At 38.5% G+C, this 20,999-nt stretch overlaps 2 protein-coding genes and 1 long non-coding RNA gene across 6 annotated transcripts in view; 2 read left to right on the top strand and 1 right to left on the bottom strand.

Annotated features, from left to right (window-relative positions):
• SAMD5 (sterile alpha motif domain containing 5) overlaps window positions 1-20,999 on the top strand; it is a 201,442-nt gene that overhangs the window by 102,305 nt on the left and 78,138 nt on the right. Inside the window, exon 4 of one of the 2 annotated variants that reach the window (XR_013948106.1) lies at window positions 1-20,999. This exon is cut by the window's left edge and continues 55,934 nt beyond it; it is cut by the window's right edge and continues 43,296 nt beyond it. The exons of the other annotated variant lie outside the window; for it this stretch is intronic. The gene's annotated coding sequence lies outside the window, so the exon portion shown is untranslated. 2 annotated transcript variants of the gene reach the window in all.
• The window catches only part of SASH1 (SAM and SH3 domain containing 1), a gene marked incomplete at its 5' end in the record, with an annotated part of 518,822 nt that overhangs the window by 58,363 nt on the left and 439,460 nt on the right, over window positions 1-20,999 (top strand). The window lies entirely within an intron of this gene.
• Window positions 19,070-20,999, bottom strand: part of LOC308191539 — a 63,025-nt gene continuing 61,095 nt past the window's right edge. Inside the window, exon 2 of the long non-coding RNA XR_013948109.1 lies at window positions 19,070-20,999. This exon is cut by the window's right edge and continues 53,216 nt beyond it. This is a non-coding gene — a long non-coding RNA (uncharacterized lncRNA).

A 20,999-nucleotide genomic window follows, 5' to 3' on the forward strand; every position in this document is an offset into this window, starting at 1 on the left:
AGAGGAATTATTGACAGCCTTTCCCTGAGAGCCATCGCAAGGTGATCCTGGACATCAGTTTGCCTTGTCTTTCAAAAGTTGGCCCAGCTAGCTGGGACAGTAAATTTTCCATGGAAACATCACTGGATAACTAGTGACATTCTGACATTTCTCAGCCTTATTACATAGCAGAGAAGCAGAGTCTGCTGCGATGGTTGATCATCCCTGTGCAAAGACGACTGGTGAATAGGAAAACAGGAGGCACTCTGCCTGCCCCATGACATTACAAATTTATTAACTCATGGGCAATCCCAGCACCTTTATTATTATAGTTTGAATTAAAATTTCCAAACTCTTTGGAGTATGGTGACTATAATTAAATACCCATTCTAGCAGAAGGAGGAGGTTAAAACTAGGAACAAGAGGAGCCTGAAGTCAGGGGAAGGACTGAGGAAGAGTGAGTTCAAAGTGCCACTGAAGGATTCAGAGAAGGGATATGGATGGGACCTAGACAGAGAAGTAGATCTGCAGACATTTGGGCTGTTCGGAGGTGGATTGGGCCAAACTGTTGCATTGAACATCTCTCTATGAACATCCTTAACTGCTACAAATATGGCCAGGAGAAAATCAGCACATTGCAGTTTTAAAATCTATTTGCAGTGCACTTTCATTTCACCAGCTGTTCTGTCCGTTCTTCATTGCAGCTTCCAAAGTTTTAATTATTCTTGCCCATAGTTAAAATTATGCTTGTGTGGGTAAATGCAAGTGTGTTGTATCTAATGTCAGAGATAATTGCTGGCTGCCTCAAGAGACTTGATAGATTCATTACCTCTACATATGGCAGGAGGAAAACTGTCAGATTTTATTTAAGCTTTGAGGAGTCTATAAAAAGAGTTAGAAATTGTCACAGAAAGAGCATCAGGTTGATGTATCTTTCCTATTGGTCTTACAAAGAATAATCTGGAGACAAAAAAATAAAGGATTTATGGTTCTCTTCCTGATGCCCATAGGTCTTCCAAAATGAAAGCACTTCTTGTTGGACTTTGTCATTGTGAATGACTGTGAGGGGTCTGTCAAATACATTGAGGCATTTTCCATGCAAAATCTGTGATGCATCTGATGCTATCACTTGCTACGAATGTGGCCAGTGAAGAAGTATAACTGTTCAGCAAATGTTACAAGAAGCATGTTCACTTTGGTGTCTTATGTTATCTGTTATAGTATTTTTCCAGTGTGGTTGCACTTAATGGCCTCATTGAGTTTGAAGTTGTGCTATACGGGCTGCTGTATGAATGCAGATGAGAGACGCTCCTGTCTCAGAACGCCAGCTCAAGTTCCTGTTAGCACCTAAGAGGAAATTAAGCTGATCTAACAGCTGGCTGCACAGTTCCACTCTCCTCCTTCCTCTGCTGCACAGCCCCGTCCCACTCGCTTTTGCCAGCTCTGGTATTCATCAAACCTGCATTTCGCCACACCGAGCCAGTAAATCACTGGGCCAAGGCTGGTCTGGTCCAGCCTGCTGTAGAGCCTCAGCCTGGAGGTGCAGTTACGTGGTACAGCTGAGCTCATTGAGGTCATTGAGCACTGTAGAGAGGAGTCCTCCCCTCTCTTCCCGTAATCCTCCTGCCTCTTGCTACCAACCACACCATTTGCCAATCTCCTTTGCTGCAGCTCTGGCTCTCGCATGACTTTTCATTTAGTCCCTTCACCTTGCTAATTCAGCAGAAAGTTCTTCAGTTGCTTTTCTTGGGCACCTCTTCTGTATGTAGTGCAGAATGGGGCGAGCACTTGCTGTGGCACAAAGGAGGCTGTGCATCAGATGAAGCGGCTGGATCAAGAGGGGAATGGCAGAAGAGTTGGCCCACCTGGAGCACCTTCTTCAGTAGCAGCATGCTTCGGGTCAGCTCAGGTCGTAAGGTCTCTCTTCACCTCAGCAGCCTCGCCAGAGGAGCAAATACAGCATAGGCCAGGAAACAGAGGTGCAGAGAGCCAGCAATTAACTCAGGAAGCCTGCACCCAACAGACTGTGCTGTCATCACTCATTTTTATGATCTTTGTGAACTTGTGGCAGGGTTTTGAAAATTACAGCTGCTACAGAAGAAAGGGCAACAGATTTTGTGGGATATTTTGCCTTTTGAATTCCTCTATGTTTCCTGAAAGATTTGCGTGAACATAACAGATGCTGATTTTTTTTTTTAATGCACTAGAAACATTATAGGCTAATTTCACCGTGTGGATGAAATAGTTAAGTAATAAAAGGAGAGGAGAATAGTAAGAACAGGTACCTTCACTGGCAGGGTGAAAATGTGTAGGCTGCAGGACAGTGTGGTGGCCTAAAGAGATTTCCTGGTGACACTTGCTGGAATCTGCAAAAGCTTGAATGGGCCCTTTGTGCTGAGCTGTCATGGGTGTTTCAATCTGCCATGAGCAAGCAGGGAAATGATCAAAATATAGCATGCATTTGACGTAATGCTTGCTACAGAAAAAGAAATTAAATCTGTTACAGATGTTGACATCTTGCAGGCTTATGACACCAGTGGAGATTTAGCTCATCTAAATTAACACACAAAGCCAGAATATATATAAAGAGAAAAGCTCTTCAGGGGTTATACAGACCCTTTCCACTAGTTAGTCAGCTTGCTGTCCTTTCCAACACAGAATGGCATAACTTTGGACAGAAGAGTTGGATGGTGAAACGCAATTGCCTCTCATTATTGCAGCATTAAAGGTTAAGGAATCTGCTAAAAGCTTATTTGTAAATAAGTTTTCTTGCTGAATATCTGTAGCAAAATGGGAAACTGTTATAATTAAATTGGTGAAGGAAACAGCAAGGAGATTCACAGCTCTTCCAGTTTTGAAAAGTCTTTCCTTCCAGTCAGCCTAGCACCACGGCAGTGTAGTATTACCCTGTTTGGATTCCTCAGGTATGAATTTTGTATCAGAGAAAATGAGAGAGCACATAAAGCAGATATATTACTGTGCAAGATAATCTTTTAAAGCAGCAGTGTGAAACTTTCTTCCATGTTTGGCACACCTGAGAAACAGAGGGCTTCTCTGCAGAATGGCATGTAGGAAAGCAGTTGGTTCTTGGTGGGAGGTTATGTGCATACAGAGGCATACAGCCCTGCTCTAGGGGTTTCACTTAGACGTAAAAGAGCATTTATTTGTTGTTGTGTAAGCCTCCTTTGAGGAGAATTTATATTGGCTCTTTTGCCCTCAATTCTGTCTGTGGAAACTTTGTGTGCATTCTGTATTTTGTTACTGCACATTTCTGTTTCTATCTCTGCACTGTAATTTTCTCTGTTACTCTGGAGAAGCAAGGTGTTGAGGTCAATAATTTAGAAATTTTGTTGGTGTCATCCAGGAAGTGAAATTTATCTCACTATTGTCTGAGCTGTAGAAATTAGTTTGCAGGGTTAGGATGGAAATAAACAATGAGCTTTGGCGCAATCTTTATTGTTTATGGTTTATTTGTGATAATAGCCTCTGTTGTACAACTAATCACTTTACAAGTGTTCAAGGAGAACATTTTTTGCTGTAGGGAACTCACAGCATAAGGTCAGGGGAATGGAGGGACAGTGACAGGCAATTTGAGCTTTGAAGGTGATGACAAGAAGCTTAAATTTGATGTGATAGAAGTGGAAGGCTTCAAAGAAGGAGTGACTTAACATGATCGAGCGGACAGGTGAAGAAGATGGCTCTTGCAGCTGCATTATGCAGGGAATGAGGAGAGTTTTTTTGACAACTCAAGGAGCAGGGTTTACCAGTGATCAAAGTGGGGTATAATGTGGGTCTGAGGAGACTTGACTATAGAAAACATCAGCAGGATCTTGGAGATGTTAAGAATGAAGCAGCACAGAATTTGAGCGTGACTCCTAGACACGAAAAAGAGGAAAGAGAGAAGTGAAAATTAACTCTGAGATTGTAAGTATAAATGATAGTGAAATCCTTTGAGTTGTCATCTTTGATAAAGTGGAAAAGCAGAAACAAAGGTTATAAGAAAAGATGTGCTTACTGTTGTGGCAGTGTTACATAATAACCATGTACTTTGTTACTGAACATTGCAAAATGAAATTACACGGTGTGACATCTTTCATTTCAGCTTTCCAGAATATAGAACAGATACACAAAGCATGTTTTCCACTGTGAGCAAGTGATTTTCTTTTTTTAGGGGAATTTTTTGACTGTCTTTTTGACTGGTCATGGAGGGGCAAGGTTTAAGGGGACTGTTTTGGAAGCATCCTAATGGTTTTCCTGGAAGTCAGAGCTGTCTTCAGTTTGAGGGGATTCTGAGCTACAGATCTCTCTTACCAGGTGAGTTTTCTAACCAGATGCTTTCAGAAGAGGCTATTAGGACAGTGACCCTCCCACCTCAATCTCTTCTTGAAGGTAGACGGCTGTGCAGCCAGGCACGCAGGAGTTACAGGACAAGAAAGGAGCAAGCAAAGGAACTTTGTTGCTGCTTGAAAGTACCCTCATCGACTGGAGTTTAAATCTGTCAGCTTCTCTAACTCTAAGGCTCATGCCTCAGGTTATTGTGATTTTTTTTTTCTGTATAGGTTTTTTTATTTGGTTGATGTTGGTTTGGGTTGGGTTTTTGCCATTGGAACTATGGAGTAAAATTCATTGTGTACAGTGACATAGAAGTTGAACCTTGGGTCTCTTGCCTCTGAAGTAGTCCAACCACTGGGCTTTTAGACATAATAGCTGCCGTTGTAATTTCCTCTCCCTTCTTCCCAGCTACCCTATTTTAAAAAGAGTGTGAATCCAGCTTGACTTTCCTTCCTGACTGGTACAGTGACCTTCTACTTTTGTCTTTGGCTGTTTGTGTTGTTTTTCTTGGTGAAAGTCTAATTTTAAGGTAGTATCTATGGAGAAGATGCACATTCCATCGGTTTGTATCTCATCCCTTAGCTTCTATGAAGCTTGATGGAATATTTCTTTGGCTGATGTCAGAGGAACAGCCGAAAATACTGAAGTGTTTTTCGCTATAAATTTCTCATAAAATTTTGTCCTGATTACTTAATTTACAGGATATGAAGTCTGTGACAGAAATAATTCTGTTGCAGGTTATAATTTTACATGTTATTTAGAAAAAGGAGGGGGGGAGGAGACCTCTAGAAAATTCAAATTAACTGTCAGATAGCACTTAAAGATGCTGTAAAATACTTGCCAACATAAGAATATATAGAAAGTCAGGCACAGATCATTTTAAGCAGTCTTACTGCAAAACAAAAAATTATGATCCACCAGCCTGTATTTTGTGTGTTTCTTTTTTTAGCCTTAAGCTTTATGAAATACACCTATTTTATTTTATATCACCATCAAAATAACATGGTGGCTGAATGTCAGACTAGATTGAAATATGCTCTCCTCTACTGTTGGCTTTCACACAGGGTTTTTATTCTCCCTGTTACTGCAGAAGAACTCTTGTCTGAGTTCCCATAGTGAAATCTGCTGTAATTCTCTTTGGCTGTCTTGGGTGTTTATGGATTGCTGCTTTAAGAAGTAGAAAAGTTTGCGTTACTTTACAAACATAACCCTTAAGGTAGGGTGTTGGAAGAAGCAAGAAAGCCCCTTTGCTACTGTAATGGCACAAGCAGCATTACATTGCTGTGGTGATCAGAAGGTGCTAGGTTTGGTGGGGTGTTTGTTTGCTTGGTTTTTACAAAGATTAGAGGGACAGGAGTAACCAAAAATTTCCTTTTAGAACAGAGCATCTAATGCAGGAGGAGTCTGATGCATAAAGGCAGAGGGAAGAAAGAAGGATAACGTAGTGTCATTGCCATGACAGAAAACACAGGTTTCTTTGGAGTCATTGGCAGTTACTGCAAATGATATCAGTGGGCAGGAGCTATGTTGACATATGGCTGGTCCAAACATGAACATGTTTGGTTGCCTTTTTATTTTGATAAGGTTGCAGAGACTGTGTTTTCACTGCAAGAACTATGTAGTTTTGCAGGTTCTTCCTTGTGATAGTGATATCTTTGCTTTCAACCTGGTGCAGTTAAGATTTCTAGGTATTAATAACTCTTATTTTTTTCCTCATCTCATTGCATCTACCTGATTACATAATGAAGCTCTCAGTTTACAAAGTCATGACACTCAGTAATCATGTCTCTGTGGGTTTTAGAGTGACCTTCTATGGAAGTATCCTGGAGAGGACAACATGGGAAGGGAAAATTCACAGGGATATGGTCATATGCTCATAATAAAATAGGTATCTGTTTGTCATACTAAGTCATATTTTGTATACTTACATATTATTTGCATAATCTGAAAAACAAAATTAATATGCAGGCTTTTTCATATTTGAAAAGAAAATGTTTGAAATGCAGACAGATGGAAACAGCAATGTGTAACGTAAAGGCTCTTCTACAATAGGAAAGATGAGATATTATTATGACTCGAGAGAAGCGCTTGGTATTAACTTCTCAGCCTACAAGAGCTACTGCCGTGTGGGTATGTGGATGACCAGCCGCACATGTTCACTGTGTATGAGTAAGGCAATCTTTTTTTTCCCCATAATACCTTTCAGCAGCTATACACATGTGTATATATAAATATATAGAATGTCACTAGATGATAAGCTGACTAAATGCTTTATTTATAGGAATCATAAAAAAGAGATATGAAGAATAGAGAACTGGAGGTGCTACACTAGAAAAGGCTGTAGAGATGTGAAGAACAGAAAATCGAATTATGCAATGAGAAGTTATTCCGTACAAGAAGATTATCTGTCTCTGCCAACCTGCTTCTGCAGATCAAATCTAAGATCTGTGATTATTTGTATATTTTGGTAAGCACTTGACAATTCCTCCTCTCTGTCCAAACAAATAAGTAATCTTTGGATGGACTTAAATAAGAGGCTGTACTAAATAGTGACCTTGAAAGATAAAATAATTTTAGTTACCATTATTCTGCTCCATCTCTTTATTTAGTAGTGCTAAATGCTACCGTGCTACCAAAAAAAAAAAAAAAAAAAAAAAAAAAAAAGAATAACATGCACAACGTGGAAGAAATTAGGCTGCACTGTATTTGTGTGAAATAAACTGCAATATGGTAGTTATTGGTAACTTTTAAAGGCTACGGCTTTCAGAATTTTAGCACAAACAGTATTTATAAAGAGAGACATTCAAGAAAAACTATGTACCGTGCTTCTTCTGACATTTTCTTTTTTCAAATTTGTATATGTTCTTGGGAGAAAAATTTTGCCATATGTTTTGAGGCAATAGTGCTTAGAAGGCTCTGTCCCAAATTCCCTAAGATATATGATCATGTGCTCCACTCCAAGTATTATAACTGAGTGCTGAGTGTTGAGAAAGGTAGCAAAAGATTAGCCATTTGTAGGTTTCAGGAGGTGAAAAGAAAGCTGATAAGATTATTTTCTTGTTTTCTACTTCATGGTTTCACTTCATATGAGATGAATGTTAACGAAGTCTTTGTTAGTTTAAACAAATAAATAAATAATCCCAAATTCTTTATTCAGAGACCCAAAGAAACAGCATATGGATATGCTGGTAAAGCATATGGAGACCCTTATGTAAAGACAAAACAAAAGCAAAATAAAGTTGCTGGCTGGACCCCTGAGGTGCAGCGCATAGAAGAGCTTGGTGGAATGTTGCCAGTCCTCTTTTCTTCTGAGGAACAAAACTTCCTTCATCTCCTAAACAAATAAAAACAAATAACACAGCCAGCATACATCTGGTAGCAGCAGTGAATTGCACTCTACTTGAATCCATGTCTTCACACTGGTAATTTTTACTCAGTGCTCGGAAAGTAGTGACCTTTTAAAGTTAATGGCAATTACATTATTACTCTAGCTGGTTTATTCCAAACAATTTCAACGCACTGTTTTCTGAGTCTGTTTATCTGCAATACAGAGACTACTACTATAGGAACCTCCTTTCTATTATGAAAGATCTCTACCCTGAAGTAATGTTTTTCCACTGTAGTAACTTAACTGCACTTGCAAATAAAACTTAACTAGCTGAAGCCACAAATATGGTTTAGTGCACTTACTGCTGCTTTGAATTTTATGCAAATTCTTTGGAAATTTTTATTTCTGTAGTAATGGTTTGTGTCTTAATTTCTCTTCCATGGCAGCCATTTAGGCACACCATCTGTGTAAAGGTAAACATGTACTTAAAAAAATTAAAACATTTATCTTTTGCTGAACATAGTATCTATTAATAGCTTGCTCAGAGCATACTTGAATCATCCTCTGCTATCTGTACTGTAACTGACACACAGTCATTAGTAAATTAAACATGCCAAGAACTGTTATGGCATATCTGTACACTCATAATACATTTTCACACTCTTCATACCCTCCAAAGCACAGACAGCACAGCTATAGGTGGACTGCCTAGTAGGAGCAGTCTCCCATGTGTCCTAACTCATGGACCATGGCAGGTAGTTGTTACGGCATACTGGTCATCACAGCCCAAAAGCATGTTACAGTACTTTAAAAGTACAGACAGTTGAGTTTTGGTACCCAGGAACATTTCTTGACATGGTAACATTTACTAGTATAGTAAACTAAAGAGTGCTTCTTATGTCTTCTTCCAGGCTATGGCTGACTCTCTACTCTTTGAGGTATTTTTAGAGAATATTGCTTGACAGCAGACATGGGACCTCCTCGTGGAGCGTTACTGTCTTTCAGAGCACACACACAGACTCTAGTATCACTGTGCACAGTAATTTGAGGGGGAAAAAGTCCTCTTTGGAGATTTTCAGCTATAAGAACTTTCCAACATTGCTGTTTAGTAGATGACTGATGAACTTGAGGTTGGACTAGGTGATCTGGGAGGTCTGTTCCAACCTAGATGATTCTGTGATTCTGTGAACTGTGTTGAATATGTTAAAGGACTCTGAGTTCTGCACTCAGCAGCAACTAATTGATAAAGATTCTTTGACAACTTCAGATTCTTTAGACAATAATGATCTCAATTTGTATACTATCTTTTTATGATATCCTTGATTTATACTTTTTAATTAATAATTTTACTGTTGCAAACTTATAAAGCTTCTTTCTTGCAAAAGACTAAAACCTACACACCAGGTCCCAGTATATAAATGAGACCAAATTCTGAAATGTACAAAATTTATTTGGAAAAGGTGAATAGTTGCCATAGTCTTCTACACTCAGATACTGTGTCCCAATGTATATATTTTGTTTCCCGTGTCTCCATTTTTGTTTTAGAGAAGATTTATAATTATGGTGTTAAGCGTAATTAGGAAGGCAGCTTACTATGGATAAGTATGTCCAGCTGTTAGTATGAAACAAATAGACAAGTGGTGCTTGGCCTCAAGCTGTGACTGAAAAGCAGTTGGGCAGTGTGTGCTACGTCACAATTTCTTTTGCCTTTTTTTGGATGTAATTCTTCTGATACAGAGAATTCATCTTCCATCTCCACCTCTACTTTTTTAAATAGCAATAGAATTTAAATTGAGAACACTTTCCCAGACAACCTTAGCATTTTTTAAATGCTAAAGACATTTCTGCTGTTTGCTGTAAATGGAGTAGAAAAAAATAAAAAATAAAAAGCCAAGTAAGCTATGTCCTAGTTTGTCAGTCACCTTGGCAATTTGCCGTTATTTGATTCAAAACTCATAAATTATCTTTACTTTTATTAGTTATCAGTTGCTCCAAACTGGGTTGAATTTTTTGCCTCTGTAAGTGTTCTTAAATGTCAGACTGATGGTTATAAACAAGTGGAGAATATCTCTGCTCAGAAGGACAAGCTAAACAACTTTGGAAAGAAATGTTGAGAACAGACAGAGTCTGGAGGGGGTAAAGCTTTGCTGCAGATTGAGCAATTTTTTTTTCTTCCATACTTTTAGACCCTCACTGACATGATAAAATCAATGTTATGCATAGAAGGATGAAAGGGTTTGGGGAAACTTATGCTGAGCATCCTTGAAAGGAACAGACCAACTCTTCAGATGTGTCTGTTCAATCCCATAGAGCAGGATTTGATCTGGAGGTCAAAATGAGCAAGAGAAGATAGGAAAACCGGTAGGTCTTCTGCTACCCAGATTTGGCAGACATTCTACAGAGAGTTTGGGTAGAGGAGAGAGAGGGGAGCTGCTGCTCTATGACATAGGAAAAGAAGGAAGATAACATTTATCCTAGCTTTATTGTTATTGAGTATTTCTGCTAATAAATATTTTTGTGCCATGACAGTTTAAATGTGCCAAGTTATTAAAAGGCACATAGGAGAAGAATGAAGAAGATAGAAATTACAAGACTGCCTATGCGTGAAGGCAATTTTCCAGAAGACTTACATTGCTAATACATTCAAATCTTTCTAATATGATGCTGCATTTGTTTGTTTTTAAGAAATACACCTCTGCCAGTTTGAATTATTATGACATGATGAAAAAACAAAGACTTTCATTGCCTGGTGTTATCATAAGCAGAGCATAACAGCAGCATTTCCTCTACAGGTATATAAATGATTTTGCTTAAGGCTTTGACCCTCAGATAAGTTTCACCGTAATCTTAGTCAACAAAAACCTTCCTATTTCTGTAGTACAAGATGGCTAGATCAGTGTGAAAGCATGTACTCTTACAGCTATGAGTAGATAGAGTTCCTTCTGTTGAATGCTCAGATAGCAGCTCTGTGTGGGTCCTAACCCACCATAGTCTGAAGCTTCCCTCCTAGTCTGTGGATGCAAGTAGTTTACCTTGTTATTGCTTTGTTTGGCCCCAGTGGCATATGGTAATGGTGAAGGCTCCCTGCTTATCAGTTCTGCACGGCAATAGCTACTTTTGCAATTTGGCAGTGCTAGGCCCCCACACTGTTGCTGTTACTCAAGGGTATTCTAGCTGTTATAGCATCATCCTCTAAGGTTAATGATTCTCCGTTGTTCGTGCTATTGGAAGGTGAATTTTACTATGTCGACAACAGATAATGGATTCAAGGTATGATGTATCATTTACAGTTTTATAAATCAGCCAAAATTATCATTTGTGAATACTCAGTTTATTAGAATATTTAGGTCTACAGGCACTCCTCAGACTGTTTCCCAGTTTCCTGAATGTTACCTGCAGATATCAGTTGGGTGAACTGAGGTAGGGGAGGCCTAATACAGAAATAAAACATAACAGCAGACTGTAGGAAAAGAAATTGGAGGTCAGCAAAAGGTAGTAATTTCTGGTTTTGAAGGACACAATCATCTGGAATGTTTGACACTCGCACTGAGTAACACCATACTTCTCAATCCACAAGCGCTGCAAGTTTTACGTGAGGATTTTGAAAGGCTCAGGCTAATTCTCTCCATAAGCATGGTATTTACTCATTTTTCCTGAAGTAGAACATTTTGGTTTGTAATCTTTCACTAACCTCTATCAGTTTTATTTGTAATTATTATTGATAGTGATAACAATTACAGCTAATTTAAGGCATGAATACAGCATAGTCTTATGGGTGTACAGAGACACTGGGGAAATACATATTTTTTTAGATATCTTTAGTCACTTTAATGCTTTTTGTCCCTTCTTCAAAACAAAAAGGTGAAGATTTCCATTGCTGAATTCCTTTTGTTGTATGAAATAATTTTAAACTACGTGTTAAGGATAACTATAGATCTTGAAAACTTTATCAGTAATTTGAGTAATGATAATAGTAATAGAAGTGAAGGTTTGGGATAATGTGCTTTCCTTCAAAATCAAAAGCTCAATTATAATCAGAATAAAAATAAGAAAACTGCCTGAAAGGCAACTGTGGTACATCTTCATCAGCATATGTAGAATCACAGAAAGGTTTGGGTCAGAAGGGATCTTAGAGATCATTCAGTTCCAACTGTCCTGCCACAGGCATGGATGCTACCCACTGGACCAGGTTGCCCAAAGCCCCATCCAGCCTGGCCTTGAACACCTCCAGGGATGGGGCATCCACAGCTTCTCTGGGCAACCTTTTCCAGTGCTCACCACCATCGTTAAGAATTTTCTCCTTATATCCAAGACGTATAAGGATAAGGACAGCCTGCTGGTATCAGTGGTTCACAGTCTGTATGCTCACACAAGTTCTGGTAACCTGAGGTCTTTGTTTACCAGACTGGAATCTTTAATTTCTCTTGCTGGGAGTATAACTGTGTGTAAACAGGTGAAGGTGTAAATATTGTGAGCAATTTCCTCCTTTTTCTTTTTTTTTTTTTTTTAAGGAACAAATATCTTTTTATCACCAAATAATTTCTGAAATTCTCATTCTGTTGTTAGAAAAGATAGTACATCCTTTTTGCCTTTCAGAAAGACTTGTGTACATATACATTAATTTTACAGAGTTGCTTTTCAGAATGAAAGTTGCATTTAGCACCTCTGGTTTCCTTCATTGCACATTAGGAAGACTGTTGTTCAAGACTATTAATCCCAGGCTAACAAAATTATTTTTGACAGCCAGAATTGCAGATAATTTGCCATTCAAAGTACCAGAATGCCAAGAAAGAAAATAGATGTTAAAAAATAAAAACAAAAATCTTAAGCATGAGAGTCATTTTGTAGAGTTAAGACTAACCAGAACTTAGTCATGCTTCTAAAATAACCTTAAGAAGCTGAAGACTAAGCTTTCTGACTTTCTTCAGCTTTCAAGTAGCTACTGCCCAGGTACTGTGAAGTGTATCTTTAGAACAGAAAAGTTGTCCTCCAGCCATGTAGTGCTCTATTTACAAAGCTTCAGCAATGTGAAGAAGATTCACAAGCTTTAGCAAACTGAAAGGATCTTGGGAGGAAGATGCGTAATAAAATTAGTTATTTATAGCTCCTTCTTACAACTAACATTGTTGTGTGAGTATTTTATTCCTTTGACCTTGAAGCTTCATAAAAGGATGTTTACTTTAGGAATGTGCAGTAAACCAAGTATTTGTGACTTGTTTTAAGTACTAGTTTTAGACAAAAAAAATAATAAAAATAGCACATAATTTAAAATGAAAGCAATTTGCTTTACATAGAAAAATGTCCTTATCAAAGAGATGAATGTAAACTTTTAAAGAATTTATAACAATCTAAAACATATGGAAATTGATTAACTTTCACTATAAAACAACTGCACTTTTCAAAACCAGTAAAATTGGTGTGTATTTTATATGTCAGATTAACTTCCGGGTTTGTTTTTTGTCAGAGCTGCTTTTACAAGATAACATGAATATTTAGTTCATCCTTTTTAGAGCTTGCTATGTTATTGCTGCTGTTACTATTCTTTCCTTTCCTCCCCCCTTCTCTTCCCTTATCTCACTGTAAAAACTCCCACTCCATCTCCAAAGATCTTTTTTCAGACTAAAATCTGTTGTAGAAATTGGTGCAAGTGCACCATAAAGATGGTGATACAGTGATGTTCCTGAGCCTTGTTAGGCAATGGAGCAGCAATGTTGAAGACTAAATGTTTCGTATTGAAGAGTAAATGGTTTAATTCCTTATTCTTTCACATTTTTCTGCATCCTTACCTTTCAATGCTCATGTGCTCTCTACATGTTTTCTGTCTCCGGCGTTATTAACTCTGAAAAGAGTGAGATTGCCTTACTGTCCTGTTAGCTGTGGTGTTTCCAAACTTGAGAAGAACGCTATCGTGTCTGATGACAGGACACTGATTTCAGGGAGACGTCTTTTGTATAGCTCATTCAAGGAGCCCAAGTTTGCCCTTTAACTATACACGGAGCGGAGTGAGAGGAGTCTCCCTGGGTCACAGTGAGTCTTTGTGAATACTCCCCAAAACCTCACCCTCGTAGTTGGTTCCTCTGGCTAGATAAGTGTGCTGCCTGTCTGTGCAGGGTATTAACTCTAGACCTCAGAGCCTTCGTTTGTTATGTCATCCGATGAAAAGCAAGCAGCTGATGCTGAGTAATAAACACCTCATTCCCACTTTGCAAAAGAGAGGTGGGAATTCTCTGTTTTCTTCCCTTCTCTCTCTGCAGCTGCTCCACTTCTCCTCCATTTCAGCCTGTGAAGATATATCTCCTTGAGTGCTGGTATTAGAATACTTGACCAGAGGTTTCATGTTGCTTCCATTTGTCTCTATTGATGTAGATGAAATTAATTTTGAATGACGAGTTATTTCAGTTACACGGCCTTTCCCATCTGGTTGTCTTCAGAAAGAATCTTTAACTGTCCCAGCTATACGTACTGTAATTATTGTTTTCCACAAGCTTATTATTCATTGGTTTAAAATAGAAAATTTTCCCTTTCCAAGGGAACAAGAAATCTCAGTATGTCTACTGTTAATCTGGATATTTTTTCCCGTCTGGTTTCCTAATAATGATAGGTTGTGAAAAAAGGATGTTTATATTTACAGCTATAATGAACTGTGCGATCACACGAAGAATTGGTGGGGGCCTGCTGGGGATAATTCAGGAAGGAGGAAGTGAGACACAGGACATAAATGCCAAACATTATGTGCAATTAGAAAATCTGCAGCATGTTCTTATGAACTGTGACCGCTCATCTGCGCTGCACATTCGTCATTAAAGGCCTGATCCTGTGAGATACCAACTGTGGTGCTCGCAGGGCATGGTTGCCGCTGATGGTAGTAGGAATTGAGGGCATATGTCACCTAGCATGAGCATATGCTCAGAGGGGTAACATCCGTTACCCCCTGCAATGTGAATGCCAGCTCTGATCCATCACAGCATGGTTACTGAGATGAGTTTTGGGTCAGATCTCTGTGCTCAGTCTGCAATGTTCACCTGGAGGGCAAGTGTCCTACATCATGTTTGTACCCCCTTCCTATATCTGGCAGCCTGTTTGAGCCACCACAGCTCAATTACAGCAGTGACAGAATAGGGTTTCCTGTCGGGGTGGGTTTCTGTGGGTGGGTGGGATATTTACTCTTTAAAAAAGAAAACTGGTCAGAAAGAGAAAATACAAAAGCTTAGTTCTCCTCCCCGAGGAACTGCAGGCTGATGAACTGTTTTATTCAACTCTGTTAAAAGTGCTCAAAATGTACTTACACCACCTCATTGATTATCATGACAAAAAACACACGGGGGAATTTTGCTAGAGGCAGGGACAGCACCGGAATGTCTGGCAATTACATTACCACTTATAAAAATGATCTTAACCTCTGCTTTTAATCAGCTTCTTTAGGAAAGTTGTTTGTTGAGGGGGTGTGTGTTTGTCTGTCTCTTTCTTCCCCTTCACTTTCCACATTGTAATGGAAATGCGGGATGCCTGTGTGCAATCTTTCACCTCTGACAGCATGTACTGCATACTGCATGCAGCTGTCATGGCAATGACAGGTCTGGTGCACCAGGATAATTGGGTACTTGAAGAAGATTCATAAGGCAATATGCTGCATGGTGCTATGTTTTGCCCTGGGGCAAGGGGAAAAAGAGAGGGGGTACCAGAGTCTATTTGCGAGAAATGATAATCTAGCAACGTGATTTAGTTTGCCTATGAAGTGGTTTCCCTCCTGCCCGTCTGCCCCACAAAATGAGGTTGAGGGTTTCAAAGTTGGTTTGTACTGTGTGTGAAATTGGGTGCCATTTTATAAGAGATGGCATCGACGCGTCCGAGCAGAGGGAAGGTGATGAGTGCTGTGGAGAAGCTGTGGCTCTCCATGGGAAGGAGTTTGGTGTCAAACCTCTCTATAATCTGACAGCTAATTATTAAGAAACAACAAGAACTGACTTTATTACTGTAGACTATACTTGGCTTATCTGCAAATTAGGATCTTTTGTTCCCGTGTGACAGATTCTGTATGCTTTTCTGGCAACTGTCATGAGGTGTTAAAAGGGAGCGTATTTTTAGAGTTTAATGTGATAACAATTAACCTCTGATCTCTCCTTCTGATAAGTCTCCTTTTTCAGTATTATTGAAGTAATTTGTCATAGACTGATGGTGAAGATGAAATGCTTAGAGACTGTGTATTTATGCTCACTGATACTGATAGCCTGCAAAATTATATGTTTAATGGATTACACGTTTAAATCTTTATGGTAGAGTCTCTCCACAGAAAGGAAAGAAAGTGTTGATCACCATTAAAAGCAGGAAACTAGGATTCAAACTTCCATCTAAATCTCTGGTTTGTTTCCGTGTCCTTGAACAAGTCATTTAATCTCTCAGTATGATGGAAATAATAGCCACAGCACCTCACCAGCATGTTGAGAAACCTAATTAATTACTGCTTAAATAGCACTTGGGTACCAGTGAATGACTTATGGCAGAAATATGAAGTACTGTTATTAATAATAGTTTGGGAAAATTAAAAACTGCCTATATAATATTTTGCCTGGAGAGTTTTTTGTATCATACAAATATAATTTTCATCCAAAAAGTCATTCAGAAATTAGATCTATAATGTGATTTATGCTGTACATATATAGATAATGATAACAGCATAACACAACACCAGCGCTTGTAGACACGAGCTGACTTGCAGTTTTATAGAGGAAGGTCATGTGCCTAAAAAGCTTTTCCAGCATCACCAATTTAGACTATTATAGAAAATGAAATGTGTATCAAGACATCCTTATCTTATTAAGAGTAATGAGGTTGACATTGGAAGTGCTGGAAGAAGCACTCCTCAACCACCTAAATGGTGAATTAAGCTGAGCTTCCTTTTCATACATCTTTACAAGGAACTAAAGCAGTTATTGTTTTGTAGATCTCACTCTTTGGGAGCCTAAGTTGTTGGATACCTCTCAAGGTAATTAATTTGTTGAATTTTTCACTTTGCAGTAACATATTCAAAAAATTATCTAGAAGCATTCTTGTTGTCTTCAGATATCTTCTGTTTCTGGGAGACTGATACTATGTATCCTATGTGTTTGGTCTTTATCTGAACAGATGCTTCCTTTCACTCCCTTTCTCATTCCTCTCACCGAAAAAAAAGAAAAAAAAAAGGATCTGAGCTTTTTCACTGCAACCCTACCCAAAGATGCCTTTGTATTTTAGTCCTCTTAGGAGGACTATCTTAGGACAGCCGAGTTCCCACTGGAGGAATGGTAGGTAGAAGCCATGAACTCTTTAGCTGCTGAGTTGCGGTGTTAGCTTTGCCATTTGGTGACTTGTGATTAAACCATTTCCACTTGCTAAATGTCAGAATGGATAACCTTACAGTAGTCCACACTTTATTGACCTAGCATTGTAGGTAGCTCCCTTAGATATCTAAAAATGTATATGCAAATCCTAAATATATAGGACTTTTAATCAACAGATCTCTTTTGGCCAATTTTTTCTGAGAATGGAACATAATTTGTTTTTATTCTGAGAGCTGAAGACATAAATGATCTCTTTGAATGTTATTTTCGGTGCAGAGTGAAGTACAAAGGGGTTGTCAGTGTTTTTTTTTTTGATATATTTGAATTCTCTAATTGCTTAATCTTTATTAATTGTTCGCACGTAAATGATTCAGGCTCTCCTATATGATTGTATTTTGAAAGTGTGTAATGCAGGAAAATATCACTGCCCAACTATAGTCTCATCTGTGTATCTGGAAAGCTTTGAGAGCTCTGAAGCTGTTTTTTCTTTTGTTTTGTTTGTTTGTTCAGTGTTCCTTTTTTTTTTTTTTTGAAAGACTCAACCTCACGTTCACTTAGATTTTACTTAACATTTCAATAGGAAAATGACTGCTAGCCCAAATTAAGTATATGGCACAGAACTTTATGCTTGTTGTGTTGCAAACAAAAGAAAACGTCAGGGTAGGAAAGAAACTTGTAACACATTAGGGTCAAGTCCATTACACTCTTCTGTATGTTGTGAACTAGGGAGTGAGACCTTCAGAAAGGATCATGCTTTGTCCTCTGAACTTGTAGGGTTTTGACTTGTTACCGCATTGGCTTAAGTTCATGTTAAAACATCTTCCGTGGGATTGTATCCATCCAGCTGAAGGCTGATTTTATTCTCTTATTTCCCAGAGTGATAACCTGGGACCTTGGTTCATTTTGTGAATATGCTGCAGGTCGGCAAAGTCTGACAGCAGGCAGGTAACTAAAGCCACTTAACAGAAAGACAGTAGCCTGGATTTCTAGCTGCCCAAAAAAGTTTGTTTGCAGCTCCTGATCCTCATGAAAGTCTGTGACGATGTGGGCCTAGCATGGTTGTTTTATGAGTCTGTTGTCTAATACATAAACTGACTAAAATACTAAATAAAACAGAACCCCAGTCATATTATCTTATTTCTTTTAACATATTTGTTATATTCTGTAATAGAAAGGTAAAAGTTAGATACGCCAGATGGAGTGATCTGTCTACAATTTGTCCTTGTTGTCCTGCCCAAAAGTCAGGTTTGTTGCATCTGAGGATCCGGCCTGGGTTGTTTAAAGTAGAAAGACTGAGGCATGTGGAGGTGATGGGATATGAGTACATATACTTTAAAGGATGGAGACCTGAAGTAGATGGGGATCTTTGTTTCACACTTCAGATTTCATTTACAGAGAGCATGCACATTCCCCAAATTAATTTAAATATCTGAATAACTGGGATTTTTCATCCTCGCCTATGTGTCCCATATTAAGATGACTTCTGAACCTCAGGAAAAGCGTAGTCCCAAGTAATGATACCCAAAGTGTTAACTTTTTTCCTTTGGTTTCTGTCTCATTCTTGCTAATTATAACTGTGCATGTGAGGAATTAAATCATAGAAAAAATAAAGACTAAAATTTACAAACATTTTCTCATCAAGTTCATTGCTGCTATTAACAGTCTTTACTCATTAAAAAGTATGGATATAAAATACTGTTAATCAGAGAGGTTTATTTTTATATGAGATTTTTTGAGACCCATTATCTGTATCTGCTAGTAATTTTTATGAAGTCCCTGTTATCTAGATATGTTAACTTCTAGCCCTAATAAGAGTATATAAAACCACAGTAAAAAATATATTTACACAACACAACCAATAAATCACAAAATACTGCTCAATAACAGCCTGATATTTGACGTTTGAATTATAGAGTTTATACACATACCAAATTCTCTAGAAATAATAATCCGTAATTAAAGGTTTCATTTTAATATCAACTAAAGAGAATAATGAATGATTGGAATAGAGAACCTATGTTTAGTAAGTGAATACATCTTTTAAGTGTTAATTAATTCATTACTTGTTCATCTTTCCATCTTTCATCACTTAGCTTCTCTCTCTCTCTCTTCCTTCCCCCCCCCCGTTGAAGACCACTGTTGCAGTACCTTTTTGCCTGGTGCCTTGAATTGCTATGCAAAACTGACAGGTATTCAGATCGGCCTGCATTATCAAAATGATAAATGTCACGTTTATTTGGATGGCAAAGAATTACCCTTAAGCTGCAAACACAGGACTTTAGTGTTACAGCAAAATATCTGGGGAAGACTGTTTCCAGGCAACCCCTGTAGGATCCCTAGAAGGGACTTCTGTTGTAAACATCAGGGCCCTTCTTACCTTTATTTTGTAGCCTGTTCCTTATGTTAGCAGCACTGCTAGGTGCGAACCTCATAGAGTCTTCCCTACCACACCTGTTGCAAAGTAGAAGGTATCTGAGTGGCTTTTCAGCATAATCAGCTGGGATATCCACCGAAATCAGAGATATTTTTCATGGCAGCTGCGTCTTGGCTACTTCAACTCCTGTCCCAGGCATGCCCGTCATGCACAAAGAATGTTGATATCACAAAGGTACAATAAAAGGTTCCTGACAAAGGGCTCAAACAGGGCAGCCATTCTTCTATCCTTTGCCAGTCTTAACCCACTCACACAGGTTTAGCTGATCTTGTGGCTTGCTTTTTCTTTCCTTATTTTGTTCAAACCACTGGGATTTGTATCAGGAAAGTAATGGAACTGGAACTGAACTATAAGAGTAATTTAATCATTGGTGCACATATGATGTTCTGATTCAATCTCTTGTTATCCGAGTGCTTTCTTAGGAGATATGGGAACAAGGCAGGAAAGGATAGACAAGGAACTGGCTGGAGGCTGTTAGTTTAAATTTTGATGATATTTTTGTCATGTGGCATGTTCTGAAGTAATAGATCTGCTTCTCAGAGGAGCTATCCCATCCTTTTATGCAGGTGGACACTTAATGTGACCAGACTGGCAATAGCAAAGACACTGTTTTAAAGTGAGGTAGAATAAAGCACCACATTTTTGAAAGACAATATTATTGGAAGCAATGATGGTAAATGTGATTTGCTGGTGGTAAATTGAAATCACTGATTAAATTACATCTCTGGCTAATAAATTCACTGGGGCAACAGTGCACAGCAAGTGCCAACACAGCACAGCCCTAAGGCATAAATAAAAGTTATCTAATTGATGACAAAGATAAATCAGAGTAGAAGCAAGCAGCTTCTTAATGTCCTTGCACAAGATTCTTCACAGCCAGTGGAAGAAAATCCTCCTCTGTGCGTGCTTCACTGCACAAGATAACCCCGGTGTCTGTCACATTTACCCACCTGAATGTGATGCCTTAAATTTTTTCTGACTTGTGGATTCTTTCGAGGTGATACAACAGGTATTGTGTCTTGTCTTAGTTAGCAGGGGGAGTCAAGACCCCAAGCTGATTTGGGACCTATCTATCTTAAAATAATGAATGAATTCCTAAAGCAGCTCTGGTGGTGAGCTACAGTTGTTTCTAGTCAGTGCAGATGCTTGTACAGAGGAGAGGGGATGCTTCCCCAGAGCGGATCAAAGTCAAATTTCGGCCTAATGACTGAGCAGCCATTAAATGTCACACTAAAAAATGTGTTATGGAAATCGTCCTTTCTCCATAGAATAATTTGTAGGATGCTTTGTTGCTGCTTTAGGCTACCTTTGGGTAACCACATGGCTTCATGTGGTTAGCAAAAGAATAGTCAAAGACATCTGTTTATAGCATTTTAAAATAATAATAATAATAATAATAATAAAAAGTGTGTCTGATTCTGCAGCCTTTGATATTTATCTCTAGAAGTCAATAGGAACTTAGATGTCTTATATCTCCCTGCTTAGTTCTTCAGTTCTGTATTGAAATATCTTTTAGATCAGAGTCAACTCTCGCACAAAGAGATAAGTTCCATGGCATCAAATATGCTGGTTTATCTGCTGCTATCTGTGGATAAAAGTTTCTGTTGCA

This window comes from Anser brachyrhynchus (genome assembly GCF_964034855.1).
Source record: "Anser brachyrhynchus genome assembly, chromosome: 3".
In the NCBI taxonomy this organism is placed as follows: domain Eukaryota; kingdom Metazoa; phylum Chordata; class Aves; order Anseriformes; family Anatidae; genus Anser; species Anser brachyrhynchus.